The sequence below is a fragment of the Hippopotamus amphibius genome, chromosome 5 (genome assembly GCF_030028045.1).
Source record: "Hippopotamus amphibius kiboko isolate mHipAmp2 chromosome 5, mHipAmp2.hap2, whole genome shotgun sequence".
NCBI classification, from domain to species: Eukaryota; Metazoa; Chordata; class Mammalia; order Artiodactyla; family Hippopotamidae; genus Hippopotamus; species Hippopotamus amphibius.
The window spans coordinates 12,970,561-12,989,349 of record NC_080190.1 but is presented as its reverse complement, the minus strand read 5'-3'; positions in this window follow the sequence as shown (position 1 = coordinate 12,989,349).

The window sequence follows — 18,789 nt, the reverse complement described above, 5'->3', positions numbered from 1 at the left end:
GAGGTACCTAGAATAGTCAAATTTAGAGAGAAAAGGTAGAAGGGTGGTAGCTGGGGTCGGGGGAGTGGGGATGGGGAGCTAGTGTTTGATAAGCACGGAGTTTCAGTTTGGGACGATGGAAGAGTTCTGGTGATGGATGGTGCTGATGGTTGCACAATATGAATGGAGTTAATGCCACTGCACAGTACACTTAAAAATGGTTAAGATGGTAAGTTTTGTTATGTGTATTCTACCACAGTCTTTTAAAAGAGTCAGAGAGATTTTTTCAAGAAGGTGAAATGTAATGAATAATTTGTTTAATCTTATTGAAAGGAGAACAAACTGGAGGAGAATTGGGGGATATGTTAATAAGTACATAGAAAATCGAGTGAACAGAAAATAAGACATTCACCAGCTCCTTAAAAAGAAAGTCGTATGGGAAAGGAGGAGTAATTATTTTGTATTATTTGGCTCAGCTGTGCATAGCATTTATGTGGTCATGATAATAAGACACTGAATATTGATTTAACCAAAATTATAAAATGGCACATAATTGAAGGATGGGAGGACAGAAAATATGCATTTGTGTGGTAGATGAGGGGTGAAAGAGAAATAAATTCTTATCTTTTACAGCAGGAATTCAATAGATACTACCTAAAATTGAGGAACCAGAAAATGGCAATGTAGTCAAGCTGTTTAAAGATAGGGAGGCAAATACAAAAAATTCATTTGAGTTGAAAATGGATGATTCTGGGAACAGGAAATGGGAGAGGTTCCAGGAGGGAAATTCTGGTTTTCCTAACAAGCCCTTATAGATTCTGATATTTTAAACTGTGTATATAAATCTGATAAAAATTGGAATTAATCTAAAAAGAAAAGAAAGCATCAATAGGGTTGCACCAGTGGAAAAACGAACCCTCCCCAATACTAAGCTTCATACCTGAGGATGCCTTGTAGATAATGAAAGGCCCTGCTTTTCGTAAAATCAAGCAATTAAAACACATATAGCAAAAGGCTGATCTATATTTGAAATCAGACAGATGAGGAACACAGACACGTTGAAAACCCAGCCCATAGCAATCTCATCCTCTACTGCGTGTAATGTCGTTTAGAAACAATTTTCAAAAAATCACAAACCTGGTCTGATGAAAAGTAAAGGGTCCTCAAATCTGTGGCCTGTGACAGTTGGAGACCAGGATCTGTTACATTCGCCAGAGGCCTTGATGTGATCCTTCCTGTAGGAGCTCCCCAATCTCAGGTCTGTTAGATCAGGACCCTGACTTGGATGCACTCATCAGTTCAGAGACTCTACCTTAATTTCTCACCCCCTTAACCATTTTGGAAAACAGTTTGGCAGTTACCTATAAAATTAAACAGAAAAATTACTATGTGATCCATCTACCCCATTCTTAGTTATTTACTCAAGTGAGAGGAAAACATACCCACACAAAACCTGTACTAGGAATGTTTATAGCAGCTTTATTTGTGTTCACCAAAAACTGGAAATATCTTGTGACAATTCTACATGCCAACTTGGCTAGACTATAGTGCTCAGTTGTTTGGTCAGATGTTAGTCCAGATGTTGCTGTGGGGGTATTTTGTAGATGTGACTAACATTTACAATCAGTTGACTCTAAGTATTGAAGATTACCTTCCATAATGTGGGTGGGCCTCATCAAATCAGTTGAAGGTCTTAAGAGCAATCACTGAGGTTTCCTGGAGAAGAAATTCTGCCTTGAAAATGTAACATAGAAGTCCTGCCCGAGTCTACAGCCTGCTGGCCTATCCTTCAGATTTTGGATTTACTCGCCTCACAATCGTGTGGGCCAGTTCCTCAAAAAAAATTTTTGTCTCAGTAGATAGATAGATATAGATACAGATATTGATACGGATGAGGTAGATAAGTATAGATGTACATATGTTTGTGTATACATGTATAGGTGTATGTATATGTGTATGTACATATATGTACATCTTACTGGATCTGTTTCTCTGGAGAACCCTGATTGATACATATCCTGCATGTCCTTAAACTTCTGAATAGATAACCTGGTGCACCATTCATACAATGGAATCACACTTAACAATGAAAAGGGATGAAATAAGCATGCAGCCACAGAAATGAATCTCAAATGCATTATGCTAAATGAGAGAAGTCGGGTTCCAAAGTCTACACACTGTGTGACGCCATTTATATGAAATTCTGAAAAAGGCAAAACTGTAGGAATGGAAAACAGGTCAGTGGTTGCCAGAGGTCTAGGGCTGGAGGAGTTGACTGTGGAAGGACTTGGGGAGATTTTGGGGTGTGATGGAACTGTCTTATAGCTTGGTTTTGTGATAGTTACTTGACTGCATACAAAAATATGCTAAAAATGAATAGAAGGAAATCATGTAAAGAAAATTATTCTACTTGAAAAAAAAACTGGTAACAGAACTGCCTACTTAAACATATTAATGATACATAGACAATGAGAATAAACCTGCAATATAGTAATTATCTTAAAACTAATATGTTTGGACTTCCCTGGCGATCCGGTGATTAAGACTCTGTGCTTCCACTGCAGGGGGCCACAGGTTCAGTCTTTGGTGGGCAAACTAAGATCCTGCAAGCTGTGTGAGGTGCGGCCAAAAACAGAAACAAACAAACAAAAAACTAAAGAGCCACGCAAGGCAGTTAATTAATAAAAATATTTTTTTAAATGCCATGTGCGTTAAATTTAATTAGGATATGTACCCTACATAAATTAAATATACTTTGTTTTTTTAATTTAGATATTGTTATTTAAGAAATTTATGTAAAAAACCCAAACATCAATAAACTGAGACTGTTAAAAAGAACAAAAAAATCCGTGTTGTTGCATGTGGCTTTATTTGCACTGCTGTGTTACGTTCCATTGTGTGATTATTGCAATTTATCCATTCTTTCATTAATGATCATTTTATGCTATCACGAGTAGTGTTGCTATGAATATTAAAGTATTATTTAGTAAAGTATTCCTCCTTTTCCTGAAAAGTTACCATTATTCCTATTGCCTACAAATAAAACCCGAAGGGACTCTTATCTGCATCAGTAGCTTGTCCTGGGCCCTGGCTTCTGCCTAGGTTCAGCCAATGGGGAGTACTGGCTAGGTTTGCCAAATAAAATACAGGACACCCAGTTAAATTTGAATTTCAGATAAAAACAACAATACTTTAGCATAGGTATTTCTCATGTAGTCTGGCAACCCTCCTCGGATTAGCAGGTAAGAGGAAAGAGAAGAGAGTGTTTATTTCCCCCACTTCCTGCCCCCTGGGTGGCTACGATGGGTTGGCTGTGACACCCCACCCCCCACCTGGGCCAGTGGCCCTCAACATACGGCTCACCAGGTTCTAGTAGTTAGTCTTTCTTGCTCTGTCAGGTCTAAAAGTGGTAGTTGATAGCTCCCAGCTATTATTAGTACCAGGGTACTGGACCAACTCCTTGTTGCTGTTACTAAACCCTGCCCACACTTTTGTAAATAGAGCCCTGATTCATTTCCTTTCAGTTCCCCAGTTTGAGTGTGTTTTCTGTCCTGCAGAGCTTTCTGAGACAGAATACATGTCTTTCCTCTCTTGGCACCCCCACAGCAATTTGTGTATGCCCTTCTAACCCCTGGAAAGGCCCACCTACAGGGCCTCTCCTGCTGGCCCTACATATCAGATCCAGTTAAGCCCCTCTGATTCTCTCTCCTGCGGGTTTGTCACTATCATCTACTTTGGGGCAGGAAAACAAACAACCATTCCAGGGACCTCATGGCTTCCTTTCCTTTGTGCCTTTGGTATGAGCCCTGTGTTCTGAACCCTCCAGGCTCTTGGTCTCTGAAACCTCAGGAAACCTTTTCTCTCTCAATAAGCCTAACTCTCACAATTGAAAAGTATATCCAGTAGCACAATCGGTTAGCACGCGGTACTTATAATGAAAAGTGTAGCTTGCTTGCTTTCTTTTTTTGTTTTGTTTTGTTTTGTTTTTTTTAGTTGTTGGAAGATAGGTCCTTCTTAGTTTTTTTTTTTTTTTTAAGAATTTGTTTATTTATATTTTTTGGCTGCGTTGGGTCTTCTTTGCTGTGCATGGCCTTTCTCTAGTTGTGGCGAGTGGAGCTACTTTTCGTTGTGGTGTACTGGCTTTTCATTGTGGCAGCTTCTCTTGCTGCAGAGCACAGGTTCTAGGTGTGTGGGCTTCAGCAGTTGTAGCACATGTGCTCAGTAGTTGTGGCTCGCAGGCTCTAGAGCACAGGCTCAGTAGTTGTGGTGCATGGGCTTAGTTGCTCTGTAGCATGTGGGATCTTCTTGGACCAGGAATCGAACCCGTGTCCCCTGCATTGGCAGGTGGATTCTTAACCACTGTGCCACCAGGGAAGTCTGAAAAGTGTAGTTTTCAAGACCATTGTCTTATTTAAGTGTTTGAAAAATCCACTCAGAAGCTCTGTGAACTTCTATGACAGGACTAGCCCCGCAGCACACTTCCCCCTGAGGTGATAAATGTCACTGCCTTTTTGGATGAGGGCCACAGGGCAGTAAGAAGATATTGGGGTAGAATAAACCTCGGTTATCTCTAAATTTCATCTCACCGCATGGTACCTAGTATAGTGAGAGTTTAATGCAATTGTGCTTAAGAAAGATGAAAAAAGAGTTAATACAAAAATAGTTATCCTTATTGAACATTTCATCTGGGCTGTGCAAACAACACCAGTCTTCACACGCCTGCAAGGCAGGGAGATTTTGTTTCAGCTCCCACTCTTCTACCCTGTGCTCTGTGATTCATGCCAGAGCTGGGAGTCTGCAAACTACATTTCTCCTTTGTCAGCTGGCCAAAAGAGGGCCACTAGGGGGAACTTGGAAGGCAGAAGGGACTTGTTCCTTTCTATTTGCTTGCTGGGAACAGCAGATGATTCCAATTTTCAACTTCTTTCCACATTCCCAGCATAGCTGGGTGCTACCCACTTTTCAGCTTTCTGCACCCCAGCTCCATGAGACCCCTTCCTCCAAGGTCCTGAGGTAGCAGCAGTAGCTGGAGCCCCCTCCTCTAAACTGATAGGTTCTTGTGATCAACTGTTGCACCAATGACCCTTGACCGATGATGCCCCTTGAAGTCAGTGCCCTCGTGGAGTCCCCTCCACTGTAACTCAGACTAGGCCAGGTGATCTGCTGTGGCCAGTGGGACATCTGCTAACAAGAAGCAGAGGCTGGATCAGAACTTATGCTTTGGGACTCATTTTCTTGGACTGTTGCTGCCACCATCACATGAGGGAGCCCTGTTTAGTTTCCTTGAGGATGAAAGACAAAGAGGCGCCAACCACCAGGGTGTCCCAGCCTGCTTTCCAGCAGAAGACTACAGCATAAATGAGCCCAGGTGAGACCTACGGAAGAACTGTCCAGCCAACCCAGACAATGTGAAGCCTCTAAGCTTTGGGGTGATTTGTTGAGGAGCCGTAGATGACTGAAGCAGTTCTGATAACCCCAACCTCTTCTCTCCACCAAAGGAATGGTAGCTGCTGCTTGTGGTTAATTTCTGTAGCTTCAAAAACCTATTTTGTTTCCTCAGTCCTCCAACACATGTTTACCAACTTCTCCATGTTCTCTCTGTTAAATCAACTAGTGTAATTTCTGTTTTGCTTACTGGATCCTGACTGATACAGTAATATTATACCCATTTTACAGATGAGAAAACTAAGGCTCAGAAATTAAGAACTATGCTAAAGGTCACTGCTAAGAAGGGTCCCAGGCTGACTCCAGAGCCCTTGCTGTACTTCATATTAACATTATTAATCTATAGCGGTAGATAATTGTACTAGGTAATAAACAAATTGTTATAGATTGTTATGACAATTGTTTGAAGTTAGTGTCACGTAAGAAGGTTCTGTTCAACATCCGGAAGGCTCCAGCTCGTGAACCAGCAGAGGGAGCTCTGTCCCACAGGGACCCAGCCAGCTGCTGGCTGACCCAGTGGCAAGTAAGGGTAACAATACCGCTCACCATCAAAAGTTTTGGGCAGAGGAGACTGTGGGCTCCTTGAGGAGAAGGGAAAGGAAGCAATGTAACATTTATTAAGCCTCAAGAACTCTGTCAATTTAAAATTTAAAATATTAAACTGGAGCTGCCCTGTTTGGAGTGGACTGTCCTCCACGAGAAGGAATCCCTTCCTCTCCTCCTCCTTGCCTACGCCTGATTCCACCCTGAGGTGGAGAGGAGTTTCAAGAGGAGTTTCTCTGGGACTCAGTATGGGCCACACTTGCCAATGGACAGAGTTACTGAGTTAAAGGGACCTCGGGTAGAGTGTGGCTCTTCCCTTAGTCCCTTCTGGTAAAATGATCGCCAGAGTAGCAAAGGGCAGGCCTGCTCCCTCCCCAAGAGCAAACCTCCTCTCCTCCCTCCTCCCTTCCTCTCCCGACCACCAGCAGCTCTGCACATGGCTCCTTTTCTTGGCTACATTTCTCCCTGATGATGAAGGATCTGTGTGAAGCCGACTTTTCCTCTTATGGTGGCAAAATCTGAGATTCAAGTCTGAGTCCTGGGATAGGAAATACTAGACCTCAGAACCTATAAGCAGGCCTCACAGCCCAACCAACCCTGTCAGGGGAAGTACGGGTCCAGCCCAGCTTACCTCCTCTCCCTGTGTTGGGGTTTAGAGCAAACAATCAGCGATCCCTTGGCCTCCCAGTTACCTGCCGTTGCCTCCTTGCTTGGGAACTAGCTCTAGCTAGAGATGTTAGGCCAAAGGTAGAATTTGGGCATTCTGGACTTACCCTAGCCAAAATGCCATTTTAAAACATGATGTAACACATACTAAAGAATATATATAACATATGACAGTGTCAAGGATAATAAAGCAAATTTTGAGGAATCCACTACCCAACCTAAGAATTCGTACATTACCCACCCCCAGGTTTCTATCTCTATGCTCCCCCTCCTCTCATCCAATCTCTGCTCCTTTAAGTTAAGAGGTAACTTAAACTAGGCTGAGTCTTTTTCCATTCCCTTCTTCTTTCAAATACTAATTTATCACAATTGTGTTTCTTCTTTAATTACATTGACACTTTTTAAAGGTTCAGGCCCTTGATTTGGATTTGTTTTCTCATAATTATATTCAGGCTAAATATTTTTGGTAGGAGTACCTTCCAGGTGACACTGTCTTCTCAATACATCCCATTAGAAGCTACATTAGAAGCTATATTTGTCCCATTACTGGTCATATTAAAGAAGATGTGAAGAAGATAATTGGTGAAGATGTCCACGAGATTGCTCCTTTGGAAAGATACCTCTTACTGTTAGTAATTAATAAGTAATCTGTGACGTGATCATTTGAGTTGATAAATACCCTTTTCCCCAACATTATTTTGCCAGTGGTTTTAGCACTTATTGATGATTCTTCCCTGAATCAATTAGTACTATAGTGCTTTCAACTTTTTCTAGTAAACTCTTTTCCAGTGACCCTCCCACTCTCCCAATATTTGAAGTCATACTTTTTGTTCCCAGTTAAGAGCCATAAGTTAATCAAAAAGCTTATTCTCTTATTGCACCTTCATTCTTTATTTTCTCCCAATGTTTTGAAGGTATTGTCTACTCTTTGCTGGCTTCTGTTATTGTAAGTGAGAAGTCTCTTGGCACCTAGGGCTGCCCTAACAAAGTACTACAAACTGGGAGGCTTAAACAACAGAAATTTGTCTTCTCCCAATCCTGGAAGCTAGAAGTCTAAGGTCAAGGTATTGGCAGCATTGGTTTCTTCTGAACCTCTCTCTGTGGGTTGCAGGTGGCTGTCTTCTCACTGTTTTCATGTTGTCTTTCCTCTGTGTGTATCTACAGCCTAATCTCCTCTCTCATAAGGACATCAGGGCTTATGTCCTCAGGACCCTAATGACCTCATGTAGGTTAATTACTTTTTTAAAGACCCTGTCTCCAAACACAGTCATATTCTAAGATACTGGGGCTTAGGACTTCAACACATGTACTTTGTGGGGGAGGGGGTTAGGCACATTTCAGTTCATAACAATAAAAATTACAGTGTACATCAGGTATAAATAAAAAAATCCACACCCCAACACAATATAGTGAAATTGCTGAACACTGAAGACAAAGAGAAGATCATAAAAGCAACCAGAGGAAAAGTCATGCCTCACTTAACAGTAGAATGGCTCCCTTCCGGGCAACCTCACATCCAGCTTCTTTCTAAAAGCTGTCAAAGCTCAGAGGCGCCCCCTGCCCCCCACCATGTCTTGCCCCGAGGTTTGCCTTATCTGAACTTATTTAGCACTAGTTTAGCCCCAAGCCTATAATGTGGCCCTTCTGCTCACCTGCAGCAAGAAGAGTGCTTGTGAAGGTTCCCAGGTGGAGCCAGACCTTAAATCTCTCTCACACATGGACCAAAAATGAAAAATCCACTTGGGTTACAGCACCGCTTTAGAAAGCAGATGGGACTTCCCTGGCAGTCCAGTGGTTTTGACTCTGATTCCAATGCAGGGGATGCAGGTTTTCATGATCAGGGAACTAAGATCCCACATGCCACGAGGCCAAAAAACAACAACAACGTGATTAAACCAGCCAAGATGACTAAATATAATACCACAAAAACTCAAAAAAAAAAAAAAAAGAAAAGAAAAGGCAGATGGGACTTTCCTGTTGGTCCAGTGGTTTAGATTCCCCGCTTCCAATGCAGGAGGTGCAGGTTCGATCTGTGTTCAGGGAACTATGATCCCACATGTGATGTGGCACAGCCAAAAGAATTAAAAAAAAAAAAAAAAAGCAGATGTGTGTTGGGGTCGCTAAAGCTGGCAGGTGGGGTCTGAGTAGAGGGTCAGTGAGGGAGTGGGTCTGTATTCCTGGCTGGGGAAATGAAGGTGGCAGAGACAGTATAGAGTTCACAGTTTTGCCAAGGGTCCCAAAGACAGGTGTCTGTGCAGCTAATGAAATCGTCCCTGCTGCCTGTAACTTTCGTGACTGCAGTCACCAGTGCCTGAGTCCTGGCATCATCACATGGAGGTGTTTGGTCTACCTGTGAGTCACGTGTTGATCTTTATGTTTCCTATAACACCTGTTGCACCAGACATCTGTCTCTGTGCCAGGCAAGTGCTCAGCAGAGGACTGGTGAGTGGGTTGATTGGAAACCCTGGAGGATCTTTGTATCCTGGAACCTACAGGGGCTCTGACCTGCTGGAGGTACTTATGACTAAGCTGTGCATCTGCTGCTGTAACCACTACCTCCACCTCTCTTGTATGGAAAACGGGCACCACCTTCTCCACCGTGCTCCTTCCTTTCAATGTATTTGCCATACAGCAATCACATGGTCTCTTGAAAAATTAGGAATCAGACTACACTGCTGTTTTGCTTAATGTCCTCTGTGGCCTCCCACAGCATTGAGAATAAAATCCAATGGTTGCTATGATTTATACGACCCTGCAAGATCTGGGCCAAGTTGGCAGGGTTTCTTCTCCTCCTTTTTGTCACTATGATCCAGCCACCTGGGCTTTCTCAGTTCACCAAACATACTGAGCTCTTCCCCACCCCCGGTACCTTGGTCCTTGTTTGTCCTCTTGCCCAGAATGGTCTTTCTTAGCTCTCCCCAGAGCCAGGCCCTTCTCATCTATCCAGTCTCAGTTCACATGTCCCCTCCCTAACCTCCTGTGGAAAGTGGATTTTCCCAGTTACTCTCTATTTCATCGCTTTATTTCCTTCTAGGTGCTAACCGTAAGCTCTATTCATTTTGTTTTCTTGCTTGTTAATGTCAGTCTCCCCAACTAGACTCTAACAGGACAGGGACCCTGTCTCATTCTGTTGTCCATTACATCTCTAGCTCCCAGCACGGCAGCTGGTGCATTCAGTAGGGTTCACATGCCAGGTGAGATCTGTCCTGGGTCCTGGATCCTGTAGCAGGACTCTTTTCTTACATTCCGAGGGGACCCAAAGCTCAGCAGAATCACCAGTGCTGCAGCTCTGGCTCAGTCCAGCTCCCGACCACCCAGTCTACTATCAGAATCTGAATGGACCCTGGGAGCCAAAAGGAGTTGAAATGCAGAGCTAGCAACAGTTTACCTCCATAAATTCGCTTCCCTGTTGCTCACAGTATTAACTCTGGTTTCAGGCACTTCCACTTCAATTAAGACTTGGCACACTTCAGAATACCTATGAACAGTGGGACACTGATTGAATTCAAGGTGCCAGGAAGCCAAATGGAAAAATAACAGTAAAACCACTGGTCCTTTGACATTGTAGTTAAAAGCCTGAACAAACAACTATTACACTTCCTTTAATGTTGATTCTGCTCCAGATTCATCTGGAATAAGTATAGTAACTTACATGGTTTTTAACCGGCCCCATTAGGCACATCCAGTCCAGTCCACAGTGCTCTCGATCTAAGTTCCAGTTTGTCTCTTGGCCACTGTTGGTACACAATGTGGGTCAAGTTTATAAGATTTGTAAAGGTTGCAAAGGATGTTTGAATTATTCAAATGTTTGTTTGCATGTATGTTCAAATAGAGAACCTCTGGACAAGTTTCTAATTATATATTTTAAATGCTCTCCTTTGGTCGTATAAATTACGGCACCTATTCAGTGAAATACTGCCCAGTTATTTATTTATTTATTTAATAAATTATTTATTTATTTATTGGCTGCATTGGATCTTTGTTTGCTGTGCACAGTCTTTCTCTAGTTGTGGTGAGTGGGGGTTACTCTTCATTGCAGTGCTTGGGCTTCTCATTGGGGTGGCTTCTCATGTTGTGGAGCACGGGCTCTAGGCGCTTGGGCTTCAGTAGTTGAGGCACGTGGGCTCAGTAGTTCTGGCTCGCAGGCTGTAGAGCCCAGGCTCAGCAGTTGTGGCACATGGCCTTAGTGGCTCCGCGGCATGTGAGATGTTCCCGGACCAGGGCTCGAACCTGTGTCCCCTGCATTGGCAGGCAGATTCTTAACCACTGTGCCACCAGGGAAGTCCTGCCCAGTTATTTAAAAAGAATGTGGGGGGCTCCCCTGGTGGCGCAGTGGTTAAGAATCTGCCTTCCAATGCAGGGCACACGGGTTCGAGCCCTGGTCCAGGAATATCCCACATGCCGCAGAGTTACTAAGCCCCTGCACCACAGCTGCTGAGCCTGTGCTCTAGAACCCATGAGCTGCAACTATTGAGCCCACATGCCACAACTACTGAAGCCCGCGTGCCTAGAGCCCGTACTTTGCAACAAGAGAAGCCACCGAAATGAGCAGCCCACGCACTGCAGCGAAGAGTAGCCCCCATTCTCTGCAACTAGAGAAAGACCACCCGCAGCAAGGAAGACCCAACGCAGCCAATAAATAAATTTATTTATTTATTTATTTATTAAAAAAATAGAATAAGGGAAATCAATATGCATTAATATGGTAACATGCCCAAATTATTGTTAAGTAAAAACAGCAAGTTACAGAGCATTAAGCATAACATTTCTCTGTGTGCGCGTGTATGAAGATACATTTTCTTGTGAGCATGGAGTATTTCTGGAAAGAGACCCTGCCTGAGCTCTGGAAGTGGAATGGCTGTGACGACTATCAGTGACATATGCGAGGTGCTTGCTCTCTGCCAGGCATTGCACCAAGCATTTTTCAGTGCCTTCATTTTAATCTCCACAATAACACTAAGAGGAAGATATTATTGTTATCTCTTAATTACAGATTAGGAAACTGAGGCCAGGAGAAGTAAGATAACTCAGTTTCAGTGTCCTAGGTTTTTGGGTTTTTTTTTTTTTTAACTCTGAATCTACATTGCTTCTCTCATAAAATCTTTTCCTCTTGGATTTTGAAACCAAGAGGGGCAGTAGAAATGTTCAGTCCCAACAAGTTCTGTTATGACCCTGAATGAAAAATCCAGGTTGCATCACTTCTCACCGGATGCACTTTTTTCCGGCAGCCTTGCACGGAGAAGATGACCATGGCGGAGTCATAGCAGAGCTCAGCCAAAGCAGGAAGGAGGAGAGGCCGGTGGGAGGCCCTTCAGGAGCCACGGACTCTGGTTTCCCAAGCATCTAATTACGGACGAGCTGACCCCACTGCCAGTAGGGCAACATTAAGGAGGCCTCAAAACTGAAGGGTAGCCCTGTCCTGCAGTAGCCTAAATAATTCAAGATTAGCCACTGGCTGCAACCTATTATCCAGTGACACCTGGATAAAACCCATTACCAATCACCACTCATCGTGATGCCAGGCCTTACGTTAATACCTCAACTGACACCCACAATTACCTATGAGCCCCCTTATCCCCATTTTAACAGCAACGAATCTGGCACTTTGTGAAACTCAATAATTTAAGGCCTACAGCAAACTGCAAGATTAGCTAACTTGAACTCAGGTCTGTCTGATTCCCTGTGAACTCCCACTGTGGGCTTCCCGTGGGTGAGCTGATGGTGGCCATGTCACAAGTTTCATAGGTTTGCCTGCCCCCTCCTTATTAAGCATCCTTCACCCAAGTTGTGTAGGGTACAAAAAGTGAACAAGTGTGAGGCTCCTGCCTCACGAGCCAGCCTCTGTCTGCTCTCAAGTCTTCTCTGGAGGAATTTCGAGCAAAGTGGCATCCGCTACCAGATCGCCCTAGGGCCACCTGCCTAATGACCTCTGAAACTGCCCTGAATCTTGTTCCTGCCATCTATGGCTGAGACCTTCCTGGACTGATTGTTGTGTCCTGGAATTTCCACCTGGGCTCTGGTGCCTCAGCTTCCACAGACTGGCCACTCTGCCACCCATGGATCTTAATTCTAATACTCAGGCCCCATTGCACTCTAGGGATCCAGCTTGGAAATGCAACTGCTTGACTTCTGCGGGGCTTGGCAGGGCTCATCATGCTCTGAACCTCATGCCCTAGAAATCTGGTGTCTTGGAGATAAGATGCTGGGGCCGTTCCTAAAGGACTTTCTTAGGCTAAAAGTGATGGTGGGGCTTCCCTGGTGGCCCAGTGGTTAAGAATCTGCCTGCCAATGCAGGGGACACAAGTTCAAGCCCTGGGCCAGGAAGATCCCACATACCACAGAGCAACTAAGTCCATGCACCACAACTGCTGAGCCTGCAGTCTAGAGCCCGTGAGCCACAACTATTGAGCCCATGTGCCACAACTACTGAAGCCCGTGCGCCTAGAGCCCATGTTCCACTACAAGAGAAGCCAACTCAGTGAGAAGCCCGTGCACTGCAATGAAGACTAACCCCCTCTCACCACAACTAGAGGAAGCCCGCACGCAGCAACGAAGACTCAACGCAGCCAATCAATCAATCAATCAATAAACAAATTTACTTTTAAAAAAAAAGTGATGGTGATGGGCAAAGCTAGTCTTCCACCACTCCCACTTGAACACGGGGCTGCCTGGAGGCACAGGCACACGCACACACACAGCCACACTCACACACCACGTTTCATACCTCTGGGTCCTGGCTTGCTCTTCCCTCTGCCTGAAATGCCCTCTCTTCACGTGGCTGACTGTTACTTAATCTTGGAGATCCAGCCTGGATGTCACACTCTCAACCCTCAAGCTGAGCTTATGCTTTCACAGCACCAGCGTTTACCGCCACGCCAGCCTCCTGCAAGTATTTAAGGATGGGGCCCAGGTTCGGGTCCCCTGCAGTTGCTCAGTCTCACCTGATGTCTGGCACTCGGGGGTGCTCAGAGCAGGTAAGTAGCTCCGTCCAGCAGTTGTGTTCTGACGCTCCAGGTGGCCTCTTCATTGTGCTGCTACAAGGTTCCCATTGTGCGGACTTGTTACATAAGTGCGGGGCTCGTAAGTTTGCCGCTTATCTGAGGTTCATCATTACAGTAAGAAGCCATAATTGAAACAGCTTCCACAATGGAAAAATCGCTTCTGGAATTCAATTTCCAAGCTTGTGGCCTGGATCATTCAAGCTGATTACCGGAAATGGTTGGAGCGCTAATGCTCCCTGAGCTGAATCCAGATGGGTGTGTTTACTAGCCTGAGAAATGTTAATCCTGTCTTTGGCCCCAGAAATGTCTGGCTTTCACTTTGGAGGAAAATAGAAAAATAGGGTAGTATAGCCACCTAGGCTCAATTATATTTCAAAACAAAGTTGGGGGGGCGGGGATCAGCCAATTCTAACCTGGGGCTTCTGGGGGAACTTTGCCGTTCAGGAGATAGCGTGTTACTGACGTTGAGTTTAAAAATTCAGGAAAAAGAGTTGTGAGTAGCTAGTCTTTAGTTCCATCACAAGACTGGCCAAACATCAAGAGAGTCTGAATGCTGATGGAGGAGCGTGCCTGGGGGACAGAGCAAAGTTCTGAATCTGCTCTCCTCCAAAGGATGTAAGTAAGAGCATGCATGTGATCAAATGACAACAAGAAGAACTGACTGAGCCCTGGCTTCTCGCAAAGCATCATGCTGAAAATTCTATGTCCCTTACACCATTTGACCTAATGACTCTTTGAGGGAGATACTAATATTAACTCTTGGGGAAACCATGTTTCAAAGAGTGGTCTGTCTGAAGCAGCAGGTGTCCTACTTACTTTGCAAACACTTTTTACAACTTTGAAACAATTTTTTTAACCCTCTGTGGTGGCAATGTAACCAGCCCTGCCTCTGCGTGGCCAGCCCTGTCCTGTGTAGTGAGAATTCAGTTTTTTCCAGCTGTAAGATTGGCAGGTGCTCCCCAGACGATAGGGCAGCAGGTGCCCTTTTCTCCCCAGGATACATTCTTCCAACCCAGTGCTCAAGACAGCGGAGACAACAGATTCATTAACTAAATGAGTGACCCAGCACCTGCTTGCCCTGTCCAAGCTCTCTGAGAGTCTGTCTTGGGTTGAGTGCAGGGAGAAACCATGGAGAAGAATAGAGCTTTTGAACCCCTGGCATGGGAGTATTCCTCAGGCTCCCCTACCAGCTTCCCACTGATGCTAAGGAGACCGCAAGGAGGGAAGAGTCCCTTTTTGTCCATTAAGAGTGCCACCTCCTGATGCTGAACCTCCCTCTGGCCCCTGAGCTCAGCTCTGACTCAGCCCCACAGCCCCTGCCTCACACACACAGTTTCTGGAGTGCTGTAATTAGTTAATGAACCATCTAAATGATATTTCTCTAGTCATTCAACCAGTCCCCTCCTTAGGGTGGTAATTGTATTTGAGGTTATTTTAAAACATTATTGTATCCAAATAGAGTTTACATCAGCAGACAGCGTGATTAGCAATGCTGCCTTCCCTGGTGTTTCTAAGCTGTACTAAGAACTGCCTGGTGAGTCAAGCTGGCTTCTCCAGCTGCGGGTACCTCTCCCCAACCCAAGGGGGGCTTTTCTGCCAGAAATAACCAACCATGTGAGAGGGGAAGTAGTAAAAGTAACCTCTGGCCAGAATCCAGTTGGCCTTGGTTTAGAATAGGTGTTTTCAGAAGAGGTGTTCCGCTAACTTGATCATCGTCTGGAGATGTGAACTCATTCTCCTTTATCTTTACAAGAAAATGTTCTAACACTGGTCTTGGACTACCTTCGTTTACCACCTTTTATGGAATCATTAGAGTGATACAGTTAGAAGCGTGTACCCCTGCTTTCCAAACATCTCCAAGCCTCCATTTCTTTGTCTGTAAAATGGGGATCATGGTAGTGACAGTAACAGGAGTTAACTCTCTAGAGCTTATCATGTGTCAGACGCTCTTCCAAGTATTTTACACGAATTATCTCATGTGAGCCTCAGGACAACTCTGTGAGATAATACGATTAGGTGCTATAACTAGACACTTAGGATTATCCTCACTCTTCATGTCAGGAAACTGAGTTGTAGCGAGGGTCAGTAACTTTTCCAAGATCACTCCCCTGCAAATAAGAGAGCCAGGATCCAAATTCAGTAGACTGATTGCTTTTTTTTTTCTTTGTTTCCCAATACACTAATTCTTTTTTATTTCTATTTGTTATCCTTATCATACACGTTTTTGTTTGTCTGTTTGTTATGTTTGGCTGCATTGGGTCTTTGTTGCTGCACTCGGGCTTCCTCTAGCTGTGGCGAGCGAGTGGGGGCTACTCTCCCCTGTGGTGCACGGGCTTCTCATTGCAGTGGCTTCTCTTGTTGTGGAGAACAGGCCCTAGAGCATGCAGGCTTCAGTAGTTGCACCACACGAGCTCAGCAGTTGTGGCTTAATTGCTCCACGGCTTCCCAGACCAGGGATCGAACCCATGTCCCCAGAAACATTGGCAGGTGGATTCTCAACCACTGCGCCACCAGGGAAGTCCAGGAGACTGATTCTAGAACCTATATGCTAACCACTCTGCTACTCTGCTTTCTTCATAAGGTTGTGAGAACTCAATGATGGTCACTAAAGAAATATTAACTGTGTGCCAAGTATCGTCACAGGTGTTAAAGTTAAGGACAAATTCCTGACCTTGTAAGTATCACATCCAAGTTGGGAAGGTTATCCATTTAAAGTTTTTAGTGCAACCCTCAGGGGAAGGCCAGTGCTCTGTGCCAGGTGTCAGGGCTTTAGCAGTTTCTACACGGTATTTTATTCACTTATATACATGTTTTATGCTCCCCTGCTAGATTATAAATTCCCTGAAGGCAAAATTAATTTCTGTTTCCTTTCTGTATGTTTTCTAACTTCTTACACATAATAGGAAGTCAGTAAATATTTGTTGAATTAACAAACCTATTGATCCTGAATGTATGCAAAAGGTGCTTTATCCACGTATTAATACAAATATTCTCAGTGTAAAGTTAATCTATACTGGTAGTTATATCTGAGATGTAGAATTACACACCCATGTCAATTGCTAAGGGGATCAAATGAGAGGTATATAAAATGCTCCCTGAAAACTAACACACCAGACCTAAGTAACATGTCACTGGCATAAACAATACAAAGAGATGTATCACATCTCTTCTGTGCTTCCAGTGGAGCAGATGCTAATCCCAGGGCATAAACAGTTCCTAGAATGTGGATGAGAAACCACCAACCACATAAAGCAGCCATGAGTAAATAATGAGTATTTACACACAAGCCAATACAAGGGATTTTTATTGTAAAGAAACCAAAAGCTGTGTTAGTTGTGCATAACATATCGCTCCCAAATTTTGTGGCTTAAAGCAACAGCAAACACTATCTCACACAGTGTCTGCGGATCAGGAATTTGGGAGCAGCTTAGCCAGAAGTTTTGGCTCAGTGTTTCATGCAGTCAAGATGTCAGCCAGGGGACTTCCCTGGTGGCACAGTGGTTAAGAATCCGCCTGCCAATGAAGGGGACACAGATTCGAGCCCTGGTCCGGGAAGATCCCACATGCCACAGAGCAGCTAAGCCCATGCGCCACAACTACTGAGCCTGTGCTCTAGAGCCCCGCGAGCCGCAACGAAGAGCAGCCCCTGTTCGCCACAACTAGAGAAAGCCCATGTGCGGCAACAAAGACCCAACACAGCCAATTAATTAATTAATTAATTAAAAAAAAAAGATGTCAGCCAGGTCCACAGTCATTCGAAGGCTTGACCAGGGCAAGAGGATCCACTTCTCTTGTGACTCACTCACAAGTTGGTGCTGGTTGTTGGTGGGAGGCCTCAGCTCCTCTCCATAGGGACCTCTCCACAAGGCTGCTTGAGTGCTTCACAGTACAGTGACTGGCTTCTCCCAGGGGGCGCTATTCAAGAGCCCAAGGCAGAATCTGCAGTGTCTTTTATGTTCTATCTTGGAAGTCACACACCCTCTCTTTTGCAGTATCCAATTGGTCAGGTGAGTCAGCTTTATTCAGTGTGGGAGGGAACTATACAAAGGTGAGTACCAGGAGGAGATGGTCATGGGGCCATCTTGGAGGCTGCCTACCACAATGGGAAATGAGCTCGGAAATCAAGAACAGTGGCCACAGCCAGGCCTCCCTGAGACAAGAGCTGGAGGGTATCCTGGAGCCAAGGCAGCTCTGGACACTTAGGGAACAGGTGTCCCTAAGTCTTCACTCTTGTTCTCTCCGCTTTGTCTTCTGCCAGTTCTTTCTTTCTTATTTCACATTTCTAAAAGCAGAACCCGAGGGCTCAGTTCATCTTTTTTCCCCAGGTCATTGCAGGTCACATGCCAGCCATTGCGTTGGCTTCTGGAGACCCACTCTCAGCCCAGACATGTAGGGGAGTCAAGGTTCACATGGTCCAAAACATAGACACTTTAGCACAGACTTTAGTCCGTGGTCAGGACAGTCTTGCTAAGATGAGATTTGGGAGAGGTGGGGTCAGAGCTCGGGAAGTGTAGTCTGCCCAGTATGGCTATTGCTCACCAGGCACTGTGCTGGACAGAAGGGCCACAGACAGGGAGAAGGAAGAAAAATGAAGATAAATAAGAATGATCCCTGACCTCTCTGTTTAAAGAGGAAGATGCCCATAACCAAATAATTATAATTTGTGTATAATAAAGCTATATTAGTAGTACCTGGGTCCGGTGGGGAAAGTTTCCTAAGAAGATCCTTCTGCCAGGGTCTTGAAGGATGAGATGGAGAGGATCCAGGTGAAGAGAAAGGAGAAGGGCATTTCCGGCAGGAAGGAACCGGTACAGGATATTTTGGGGGCAGATGAGACTCGGTAGTGGGACTGGCAGGTGGGGTAGATGGGGGAAAAGCTGTCAAGGTCTGTTGCAGTGACACTGCGGTGGGTTTGGTGGCTCAGTGAAGAGCTTGGGTTTTTCCCCCGAGAACAGCGGGAAGTTCTTAAAGTTTCTGAAACAGGAATGAGGACTCCGTGGATGGCTCCAGGGGCTGAGGCTTCCTTTGAAGGCTTGTTTAAACACACAAGCATCCATGCCTTCAGATTCTAGACCACAAGGAGCAGTGTATGATTTGAGGAAAGCTGTAGGCTCCACTACACAGAGACATCTGTGCTTATGCGGAACTAGTGACT